Source organism: Oryctolagus cuniculus, chromosome 9, assembly GCF_964237555.1.
Source record: "Oryctolagus cuniculus chromosome 9, mOryCun1.1, whole genome shotgun sequence".
NCBI classification, from domain to species: Eukaryota; Metazoa; Chordata; class Mammalia; order Lagomorpha; family Leporidae; genus Oryctolagus; species Oryctolagus cuniculus.
The window spans coordinates 45,350,619-45,363,402 of NC_091440.1; the positions used below are offsets into that span (position 1 = coordinate 45,350,619).

At 36.7% G+C, this 12,784-nt stretch overlaps 1 long non-coding RNA gene across 3 annotated transcripts in view; it reads left to right on the forward strand.

Moving 5' to 3' along the window:
- Positions 1-4,981, forward strand: part of LOC127492016 (uncharacterized) — a 50,119-nt gene extending 45,138 nt beyond the window's left edge. For all 3 annotated transcript variants that reach the window (XR_011378637.1, XR_011378638.1, XR_011378639.1), the window contains one exon: positions 3,763-4,981. This is a non-coding gene — a long non-coding RNA (uncharacterized lncRNA). The remainder of the gene's footprint in view (positions 1-3,762) is intronic.
- Positions 4,982-12,784: the final 7,803 nt, after the last annotated feature.

The window sequence follows — 12,784 nt, forward strand, 5'->3', positions numbered from 1 at the left end:
GGTAACTGAGGCTCTCAGTTCCAGCCCAGCCTATCACTGGCTGTGTGGGCATTTGGGAAATGAACCAGCAGGTATGAGATCTCTCTTTGTGTCTTTCTGTCTCTCTTTTTCTCTCTGCCTCTCTACTTTCCAAATAAAATAAGAATTTGTATTTCTAACAAATTGCAAAATAATGCAAAGCAGAAAACAAGATGCTATTTGAAAAGCAAAACCTTGTAATCTATTGGGTATAAACTTAGGTCCAATGCCATCCATGAGAGGCTACCATCAAAGAAGCATAAGACCAGGCAGATACAGTGGTGATTCTTCATGTAGCAGAAATGACACATGGGCCAGTGAATTCTAGAGGAGCCAGGGAACATGTGTTTCAAGAACAATGACCCTAGTTTCATTACTGTTTCTCCTTTGACTTTATACCTATGACCTCCTGGAGGCTGATTAAGTATCACTGACAAAGGTGGATACTAATTTAACAATTTAACAAATTGTTATTGAAAAATACGAAGTCTTTTTCAGTGCTGGCTCCTAAGAAAAAGACAAAAGGAAATACTCTTCCTGAGAAAAGAACTATGTACTCATCTCGGCTCTGGGGAGATGGAGATGTTAAGTTCAGATAACAACCTACCCCCAGGCAGGCATTGATGGACTATTTGTTTGCAGTAGATATTTAAACTGAGACAGAAAGAGTGGAGTTAAAGTAGCTGACAAATAGTCAAGTGGAGATGGTATAAACCACATACATTATTGGTCTCTCTTAATATTACTCCCAGAGATCTATTTGGTAAACAATATGGAAAGAATAGTGATGTAGATACTGAGGAATGAATCTGAAAAACTCACTACACCATATATTAATACAATGTACTATTAGTATATACCAACAACATAGAGTATACAATAGCAAGTTAATTGATAAATTTGAGTTTACAAATCAGTGAAGAATTAACTCTGCAGTAAAACTAACATGAGTGTTTATATGTAAAACTTATTTTTTATTTTTATTAATAAAAAGAGAACACATTTAATATATTTTATAGGTACAGTTTTAAATATATTTTTCTTCACTTTATAAAACGCAAATCTACTGCAGTCAGATAATGATTTAAATATGAAAAAATAAATTGTTAAAAATGTAAAAGAAAATAAAAGATGCCATGACCTAGAATGTGAAATATTAACTTCAAGAAGACAGAAAGAGGGAACAATGGTATGGCATAATAAGTGAAGCCTCATCCTTTGATGCCGGAAACCCATATGGGCTCTGGATCATCTCAAAACTGCTCCAATCAGCTCCCTGCTACTGACCTGGGAAAAGCATCGAAAGATGGCCCAAGAGTTTGGGTTCCTGCCACCCAAGTGAGAGACACAAGCTCCCAGCCCTGATTTTGCAGTCATATGGACAATGAACCAGTGAATGGAAGTTCTCTCTCATTTCATCTCTCTCTGTCTCTCCTTCTGTCTCTGTAACTATGACTTTCAAATAAATAAATAAATCTTAAAATGAAGACACAAAGAACACTAAATATCTAAGAAAATATCTGTATATTTGGCTGTAATTAATTTAAATTTTGCCTGTATGAATAAAAAGATAAACCATAAACAAAAAGGAGGTATCATCTGCTATATATACATATATGCATGTGTTTATATATATATATGTATATAGAAACCAAATATTGTATCATTTATTATTAGAAATATCTTCAATAATAAAACAATAATAAAGTAACAAGTCAATGGGAAAATTCATAGAAAAAATTCACAAAAAGATCAAAGTAAGCAATAAGCACAGAAAATTTAACATCACTAATAACCATAGAAATGAAAATTAAAACAATTAAATAATGTTATCGACATGAAATGGGCAAGAACTTTAACATATATGACAAGGACAACAGCAGGAATATTGTGGGATGTTATTTGGATCTGCTTTGTGTTCTCAATGGAAGTGTAAAATGCCAGCAGCGATTTGGGAAGCATTTGGCTCAGATCTATGAACAGGAAAGCTTAGAACTACTGTATCATTTAGAATGAGGTATAAGTATAAATAATTGTAAATCAGTTTACAGTGGCTTAATCAATAAAGGGGTTTATCTCAGACATTAAAATAAAAGTCATCTGGGCAGGCACCCGAAGGCTAGAGCAGTGGCTAACAATGGCCTCAAGCAACCAGACTTATTTCGTCACTCTACTCTCCTTAATGTGTGGCTGTTGCACCTGCAGGATCATCACAGTCCAGACAAGAGAAAGATCACTGATGACTGTCAGCCCTTTAAGCCTAATTGCATTGGTCAGGACTATGTCATAGCATAGCTACTTACAGCCACAAGCAAAGCTGGGATTCAGAGTAGCTTGTTTTTCAAACTCTAAAGTTGAGGTATATTATTCTTAATGATTTGTCTGATGAATATTTAAAACAAAGTTTGACAAGACAGTATATTACCGCTATAGTATGAATGATCTATGACTATGTTGAAATTTTCTGTATGAGTGAAATTCACATATTTTCATTTGATTATTATTAATAGACCTTGCTATGTTCCTGCTGAACTATAGTTTCTTTTACTTTTATTTGTTGAACTCTTTACTTAGTGAAGCATTAAGCTTTTGACTATATTGTAAATTAAAAATATGTTATCTAAAAAAATATGGAGGGCTTTTTATGGTGGTGAATGTATCAATCAGCAGCACCCACTTTCTCGGCACACTCATGTCTGTACATACATCCCAGAGTGCATTCTGTGTTCGGGGGCATCGCTTTGGACTTTCATAGAGACACACAATCTCAGAATCCATCCCAAATGCACTGAATAATATTTGTATTTTAACAGGTGTTTTATGAACGTTCACTTGGAAATTACAATTTGAGAAGCAGCACTCTAGAAAATACATCTGCATATGTAATAGTGTATGCTGTTTCTTACAGGCAAAAGGGTAAACAACTCAAAAATCCACCAATAACAGAATCCATAGATATTTTTCAATAGAATAACACACAGCATAAGTAAAATGAACTGGATCAATTGTTAATTATTTTTATTTGTTTGAAAGGCAGAGTTACAGAGAGAGGGAGAGACAGAGAGAGAGCATTCATTTTTTTGGTTCACTTCCCAAATGGCCACAATAGCCAGGGCTTGGCTAGGCTGAAGCCGAGAGGCAGGAGCTTCATCAGAATCTCTCACATGGGGGCAGGGTCCCAAGTATTTGGGCCATCCTCTACTACTCTCCCAGGTGCACTACCAGGGAGCTGAATCAGAAGTGGAGTATCTAAGACTTGAACTGGTGCCCATATGGGATGCCGCCATTGCAGGTGGCGGCTTAACCTGCCACTCCAAAATGCTGGTGTCTGATTGATTATTATTAATGTGGAAAATACCAAAAATATAATATTAGTGTTAAGACAGTGTAAAATTAAATCAACAATATGATATTATTTGTGTACATTTTAAATGTACTAAAGTATTTTTCATTAGATACATATACATTATCAAAAATTTAAAAATGCATCAATGGAAGTTGATCATTGACTTACTGATATTTGTTAATGTGGAGATAAAAAGAGAATAAAATGTGATTGAGAAAGAGGACATTGTGGTTTCAAGTGTATCTATCTCATTTTTCAAAAACCCAAAGCAAATATGAAAAAGTGTTAGTATATGTGCCTGAATATGTATATTGGTATCCACCAAATCATTCTCTAAAAATGTTATAACTTTAAAATATTTCATAAAGTATGTCTGATTTTTTAAAATTTTATTTTAGAGACAGAAAAATACAAGAGATCCCACCTGAGGGTCCACGCTCCAAATGACTCTGATAATTAGAGCTTTGCCAGAGTTGAAGCTGGGAGTCAGAAGCTCAACCCATGTCTCCCGCATGGATGTAAGCGACCCGACTACTTGAGCCATCAGCTGCTGCCTTCCAGGATCCGCATTAACAGAAAGCTGAAGTCAGGAGTCAGAGCCAGATAGGAAACCCAGGAATTTCAATATGAGACACGGACATCTACGACACTAAATGCCCAGTCCATCATAAGCTATTTTTAAAGATAACATGAAAACAACTAATTTTTGAAAGGATAGTAATATTGTAACTATTTTCTAATTGACAATTTGTTCTTAAATGATTGAACAATAACTGAACAAAATGAATACATCTTTTATGAAGATTAAGCAAGCAGTAGAGTAATATTTGTAACAGATTTATGATAGTAAGACAGGACATTTCAGTGAATTTGTAGCTCAGTCCTGATAATAGCAGTTGGAAAATATAAGAACATATATTAATACATGCACTGTACACACATTTATAACTGGGTTGCTTCAAAACTGCTGAAAATGAATGGAGAAGCAAGGAGTTGAAGCTGAAATTTAAGCCTGCTTTTCAAAGGAAGCTGAACACTCTTAGCATCTGTGTGCCATCTTCCTAGGCTCTCATAACTCACCTCTCCACTCCCTGCTTTGGCTTTGTCAGTGATTTTATTATATGTCTATTCCTTTTATAAACATTGTATCTGCTCAGAAATTTTGCATCTTACTTCTTGTCATGATATTTGCTTCATTATTATTATGCATCTTGATCCATGTTTTCTGTGCTTAATGTCAGCACTAGAGGTCGCAGACTGCTTTACACTGTAGAAAACAATTTCTTACATATAATATGCTGACATAGACATAAGACTTTGTCACAAAAGAACAATTCACTGTGTATCTTTTTTTTTTTTTTTTGTTCTTTGCGCCACTTTCACATTTATTAGTTATAAGAAAAGTAATAGGGGCCGGCGCCACGGCTCACTAGGTTAATCCTCCGCCTTGCGGCGCCGGCACACCAGGTTCTAGTCCCGGTGGGGGCGCCGGATTCTGTCCCGGTTGCCCCTCTTCCAGGCCAACTCTCTGCTGTGGCCCGGGAGTGCAGTGGAGGATGGGCCAGGTCCTTGGGCCCTGCACCCGCATGGGAGACCAGGAGAAGCACCTGGCTCCTGCCTTCGGATCAGCGTGGTGCACTGGCCACAGCGCGCCAGCCGCGGCGGCCATTGGAGGGTGCCATTCCAAAGGCAATGGAAGACCTTTCTCTCTGTCTCTTTCTCTCACTGTCCACTCTGCCCGTCAAATAAATAAATAAATAAATAAATAAATAAATAGCTGTTTTTAAAAAAAAGAAAAGTAATAGGGAGAAAATTTAAGTGACATGCTATGAGTATCCAAATAGAGAATGGAAAGCCCAGAGTCTGAAGCAATCCCATGGGCGTTCCCCTCTTCTCTTTGTTGCTTTCACTGTCTTTCCAATATCTTGAAACTATAACCCAGAGACTGAGAGGTTTCTACCAAAAATATGAAAGCTCATTTTGATATTGGCCTTAAGTACCACTATTCTTTGTGTATGCCTATAATAGATGCCAGGATAGTTGATTGATATAGAAAGCTATCCGTGGCTATTCGGACAATTTTACCTGCATATAAAAGTGCCTGAAGCAGGAGCTTCCAGAGGGTAATTATATATCTAGAGCGGGAAGACTTTTAAATTGGTAAATCAAGAAGAAAAAACTAAATTGACATTAGTTGCACATAATATATTTCCATTCCTGGTAAATGCAAAGGACCACTTAAAAACTAATAAAACTAATGAGTACTTAGAGAAATCACTAGATACAAGGAAACATACCAAAATAATAGCTTCTTCAAATGCCAGCTATAATCAGGAACACAAACACACACACACACACACACACACACACACATACACATTTAAAGCCCAAAAAGCAATCCTCCTAAATATTTAGAAATAAACTTTGTAAATTACAGAGAATTGTAATTGAACAGAATAAAAGAGTAGTAAAAATGCTTTTGAAACAAGATGTTATATTCCCAGGTAGCTTGAATCAATAGTATAAATTTGTCAGCCATCCTAAAATAAGCATGCAATTTAATCTCCCTCAAAATTGTAATTTGAAGCAGATATGCTGACATGGAAATGTCAGCCAACATATGTTATTGGTCGCAGAAAAGCAAGATGTAGAACATTTGATACTTTCTTACTCATCTAAGATTAGAAATACATAATAAATAGAATGTACATGTATTTTTCTTCTTTTCTCTGTGTATGAATTTACAAAAGCAAATAATAATGCACAACAAACTATTAACACTGGTGACTGCTAGGACACAGGTGAGCAAGACAATAGAATTTTTATGTTATATATTTTGTATTGCTTGAAATATTTATGATGACCATGTATTGCTTTCGAAATAAGAAAATGAATAAATCTATAAAAATGAACGCACATCATATTAGGGGGCATAAAGGCATCCTTTTTGGTAACTTCTAGTTGATTTACAGAACAGTTCTAAGAAGAGTACTCACTAATATGTGGAACATAAAAAGTCAAATTCCTAGAAAAAGAGTTAAAGGACAGGGTTTGTGAAGATGCTGATCAAATGACACAAAACTCCCATTAGATAGGAGGAGCAAGTTAAAAAACTCTATTCTATATCATGGTAACGATAGATAATGACAATATAATATATTTATACTTGAAAATTGCTAAAGCAGTAGATTTTAACTATTCTCATTCACAGAAAACCAAATGTGTAGATTATGTTAATTAGGTTGATTTAGCCATTTCATAAGAGAATACATTAAGGAGTTTGAGGAAGACTTAGTTCACAGGGAGAAGGACATGGAGAGACAGAGAGACAGGTAGTAATGTGGCCATGAGTCAAAGTATGCCAGTAGCCTCACAAATTCAGAATCCAGTGACAGATTCTGTCCAGGAACTTCAAGAAGGAAGCAGATGTGCCAGAATCTTGATTTTATCCCTGTCTAACCAGCTCTTAGCATCTCACCTCTAGAATTTTTAGAAGAATATATTCATATTGTCTTGAGTCACCTGGTATGAGATGATGTGTTACAGAAGCCACAAGCAAACAAATACCCACATGAAAGGTGCACTCAGAAATTTGTATAGGGAAACCAGGTACTCTGTTTGCCAAATAATATATAGATTAATGATATTGAGAATGTTTAGAAAGGCAAAGCAAGAGGGAGAAGGAAGTGAAAATCATCATGGTATGAGTAGAGCCAAAATTTAACTTATAAGCAAGAAAATTCAATGAATATCATCTTTTTTAAAAAAGATTAATTTTATTTATTTGAAAGAGTTACAGAGAGAGGTAGAGACAGAGAGAGGTCTTCCAACTGCTGGTTCACTCTCCAGATGGCCACAACAGTCGGAGTGGCCAGGAGCCAGGACCTTCTTCCAGGTCTCCCATGTGGGTGCAGGGGCCCAAGGACTTGGGCCATCTTCTACTTCTTTCCCAGGCCACAGCAGAGAGCTGGATCAGAAGAGGAGCAGCTGGGACTAGAACTAGCACCCATATGGGATGTCGGCCCTTCAGGCAAGGGCTTTAACCTTCTGTGTCACAGTGCCGGCCTGAATGGCTGAGATAGTCATCCAATCAATCAGCCAATCAACACACAGATATTGATTGTGTATTATATATATTGCTTGGGATGGAAAAGTAATGAGAAGTAGACTGTGCTTTCCCATAATTTACAACTATGTAAGTCAAACAAACCACTGAATAAATTAAGATAAATTGTGGTACGAGGGGCCGGCTCTGTGGCGCAGGTTAATCCTCCACCTGCAGCACCGGCATCCCATATGGGTGCCAGTTCTAGTCCTGGCTACTCCTCTTCCAATCCAGCTCTCTACTATGGCCTAGGATAGCAGTAGAGGATGGCCCAAGTCCTTGGGCCCTTTGCACCCGCATGGGAGACTGGGAGGAGGCACCTGGCTCCTGGTTTCGGATCAGCGCAGCTCCAGCTGTTGTGGCCATCTGAGGAGTGAACCAACAGAAGAAAGACCTTTCTCTCTGTCTCTCCCTCTCACTGTCTGTAACTCTGCCTCTCAAATAAATATATAAAATATTTTTAAAAAATCGTGTTACCATCACTTGCTTTGTAGAATGATCACTCTGACCTCATTGATGGAGACTGAATTGAGAAGACAGTATTAACCCCAAAGTGAGCAAAAGTGTATGTCCTCTGTGGAAGCCACAGGTGAAGCCTGGATCATAAGCGGAATGAGATCAGGGTTGAGCAGCAGTAGGGTTATGGGTCAAAGGATGTCTTATTTGCACTCTAAGGACTCTCAAGGAGTACCCAGAGAAGGGATGCCTGGAGTTTTAGAGATCACAAAAATAGTGCCACTTTTATTCTCTAAATAGGGAATCATTCTAATATGAAAGACAAAAATGAAAAAAATTACATCAAACATATATTTGTCTAACTAATATTTATAGCTAGTATAATAGGGGCTAGTATTTTGGCCCAGTGGGTAAAAATCACCACTTGCAACACTGGCATCACATATGAGTGCCTGTTTTTGTCCTAACTGCTCTACTTGTGATCCAACTCCCTGCTAATGGCCTAGGAAAAGAGGAGGAAGATGGCCCAAGTGTTTGGGCCCCTGCCCACGCGAGCGAGAACTTGGTGAAGCTCCTGGCTCTAATTTTGGTTTGGCCCAGCCCTAACTGTTGTGGCCATCTGGGGAATGAACCCACAGATGAATGATTTCTGTCTCCTTGTCTCTCTGTACTTTGACTTTCAAATAAATAAATAAACTTAAAAAATAAGGTGAGGTTGCTTCTGATCATGCCTACAACAGTGCCATTGATCTATTTCTAACTTGCATAACCGGGTGATGAAGAAAAATGTACATATATACAAGAAACACAACTTTGCATATTTGTTTTGTATAATATTTGGTATTCTATTAAGGTTCTGGAAAGATAATCTATTATTCAATATCCACATTTGTTTTCACGCTGTAGTATTGGTTTTAAAACATAAACTTTTTGAGATAAGGGTGGTTTGGTCTTGTTAATCTGCTCCAAAGCCATTTCAGTGTCATGCACACATTATACACTAATTGGATTTCTGATGCATCTTTAAAAACTAATTTCAAAACACTAAGTAATCAGTGGCTTTGTCTTCAATACAAGACATTGCATCAGCAAAAAGTGTTTATTACTCAGCCACCTGTGTTCTGCACAAAGCAATTTAAGCAGACACAGACGCAGTCCCTGCCCTGAGGAACTGTCTAAAGCCAGTGCCATTGTAACATTCAAAGATAGTCAGACAACAGCACTAATGACAAACACAAGCTACCAACATTATTAAAAATAAAAGAACTCACTTCATAAAGTTATTTGAAACAAGATGAGCTAGCATGTTATTTTGGAAAAAATTACGTGATAACTTAGAAAATATTCTATCAACTTTGTTGAATTATATAATGCATACAGGAATCACTTTTATCGTCTAGAGATGGAAAGATTACAAAGCAAATATGGATTTTTCCTTAGAGTAGACTACATACACCACACTCCATAAGAAATGGACTTTAGGTCATTTATCTACTGAGAACCAGGTTCATGTTTCTGTCTTCAGATTCCAGTAGATTGTGGCCTTCTTGAAGGAGAGGACCAAGAGATACCATTGTTTGTACACACATTCTCACATAGTGTCTTGTGTAAAATACAGGCCTTACAGAAATGTGGAGGATAACTAAGAATAAAAAGCACAAAGTAATATTAGCCCAGGCTTTTGTACAAGTAGCAAAATTCCCATGGGTGCCTTCTTCTTACCAGGTCTGCTACTGAATATTTGTGCAGGATTATGAATGTTTTCTTCCCCTTCAGAGAAAAGAAAATATTAAATCATCTCAGCATTTCCTATAACACTTTCCCATAACACAGATTTACCATATTTGCTTTGTACCAACCACTACCAAATGTTTTTTTTCAATTGCAAACAGATGTTAAGTGAACTTCCAGTTTAAAGCACTTGAGTCCCTTTTGTAGCTTCAACAGATATGACACTCAAGCTATGTAATATAACTTGGGAACATCATTTTCATAGACATATAAATGTAACTGGGAGTGGAATTGTGCATGGTGCTGCCCCTGAGAAAATTAGGGTGGCACACATGATTCTCAGTGTAGACAATATTTCTTCTCACTGACAGATGTTCATTCAGACTACCTTGTTAGAGCAATCTCTTCACTAGAACAGAAAGTCTCACTCTCTCATACGAGTGTTCTCTCCAAACACAGCATTTTATTTTCTGCCAAGTGGAAAAGAAGCAGATTAACACAAAAACTACAGAATTTAAATATTTATGACATCCTTATAAATCTATTCTAGAGAAAAGGAATTACAGGCTTTCCATCAAGCCATGGAATAGCTTTATTCAATAAAGTTTTGAGACCAGAACTTACATTAAATTAAATCAATCAAATCAACTAAAAAATTGGCGATAATCTAAACTCAGATGCATGCTGTGATATGAGTTTGGAAAAAATATTTTAAGAGCTTTCTTCCTTTAAAGAGTTTTCTGGGAAAATACAAATTACATAGCACATAGAGTGAGGTCAGTTTGTTTACTAACACACTTAGGGAAATTTTTATGGAACATGAAAGATAGATTTTTGTATACAATCACTTTTATTACATTAAGTTCACATTTTACATAATCATATTCAAATGTTATTATACATAGAGAGACAAAGAGGTGGTATGGAGGACAGAATGTCACTAAAAGAAGGGTAGTGAAACAGAATAAATATTGAAAGGAAATAAATATAGCATTTCACACTTTTTTGGTAGACCGACTGATGAAACTGTAAGCGTTACTTGCATAATATTTTCATCATTGTAGTGTGATATGATCATATTGAGATTATCGTATCTGAGTTTTAAAGATTCAAAACATGCTGCGTTTAGGTTGAGATAGGGAGATAAAGATGGGCTCTGCCTTATAAAGAGAAAAAAATGCAAAGAAGTAGTGGGTTTCCAGATCAAGATGAGTAAAAATAAACTTTTAGGACACCCTATCGCAGTTGCAAGGAGTAGCCAGCCCTTTTAGAGCCCTTAAGGCTGCACGACTGCAGTTGCAGTATCCCTGTCTTCAACACAGATTTTATTCTCCTATCTATGCTAATGTAGCTTGAAATGCAAGGGGCGCTTGAAGATCAGTATCCTCTTCAAGCAGACTGACATTTTAAGTAATTTCTTTATAAATTTTCTTTTTTTAAGGAAAAAGAGAGATTTCTTTTACTTGAAAGAGTTACAGAGACATAGAGGAAGAGACACAGAGCAAGAGACCTTCCATCCACAGGTTCACCTCCAAGATGGTCCCAATGGCCAGTGCAGGAGCAGGCTGAAGCCAGGAGCTAAGAGCTTCTTCCAATTCTCCCACATGGGTAGCAGGGGCCCAAACACTTGGATCATCCTCCACTGATTTTCTCAGCTATTAGCAGGGAGATGAAACAGAAGTAGGTCAACCAGGACTTGATGCCCTTATGGGATGCTGGGATCACAGGTGGGTAATTTGCCAGCTACACCACAATGCAAGCCCCTGTACAGATGTTCTTAAGTTGAAAATGGAGTTACACTATATAGTTGCATGAGACTACAATCACTTTCTCTTTTTACCTCCAAATATTCGATTTAAAGCTATTTTTCATTTAAAATTATAATTTCTGTCATTTATATATGTCTGGTAATCAATGTCAAAAGAAATGACAGATTTAGAAGTTGAGATTTTACTACTTATTCAAGGGCAAATCTAGGTATAGACCTTATCTGTTTGCCTTTTTGTTACCTTATTTGTTTATTTGTCAGTGCAACATATCAGATGCTTTGATTTTAACTTAAATTAATATCCCTGAACATTCCCTAAAATGCCTTCAAAATGATAATACAGCTATTCAGCATTGAAGTCTTTTACACACACAGAAAATTACCTGCCACATGCTGAAATAAAAGATGATAGAAATGGCGAAATTTCTTAATGTAGGTTATATCATTTCAAGCTAGGAGCCCGTATTGCATAGATGCATGTATGATGAGGAATATGACACAGGTGCCTAGAGTAATCAAAGCAAAGCTCTTTTGGCAGACTACTTCCATTGATATTTAATTCAATTGTGATAAAAGTGAAAAAAATAATTTATTCAAATAAGAGATATAGACAGAATCATACTGTTCTTCAATACTCATACAAGACTTTAAGATATTAATATATTAATTAGAGGAGTGCCCTGGAGGTGTGATATCTGTCAATTACCTAAGATGATTGAACCAAAATTTTTGCACTCTGAGATTAAATGAGGTATCAACTCAAATTCTAATTGTGGCATTCAAAAGGCAAAAAAAGTGAGAACTGGAAAGATAGCATTATTAATTTTTCATTCATTAAAAGTTATGTTTTTAACAAAATATACTATCCAAAAATCTAAGGATGCTTTAAAAGAGATTTAATTTATTTGAAAGACAGAGTTACAGATAGGGGGATAATTATGAGACAGAAAGAGACAGAGAGAGAGACAGAGAGAGAGAGTGAGAGATAGAGACAGGTTTATTCCTCAAATGCCCTCAACAACCAGAGCTGGAACAGGCCAAAGCCAGGAGCCAGAAAGTCAATCTGTATCTACCTCATGGGTGGTAGGGACCTAAGTAGCTGTGCCATCATCTACTGCTTTCACAGGCACATTAGCATACAGCTGTATTGGAAGTCCAGAGCCAGGATTTGAACCAGTGCTTCAGTAGCAGATGTCAGTGTTGCAAGCAACACCTTAACCTGCTGCTCCAAAATAGCAGCTGACGGGTTGATAATCCTCATCACTGCACCCCTGGCCCCTGAATCCTTCTGTCTGCGTTCTTTGAATAATTATTAAAAGTTTGTACTACACAGCTCAGAAAAATATCTATAATCTTCATC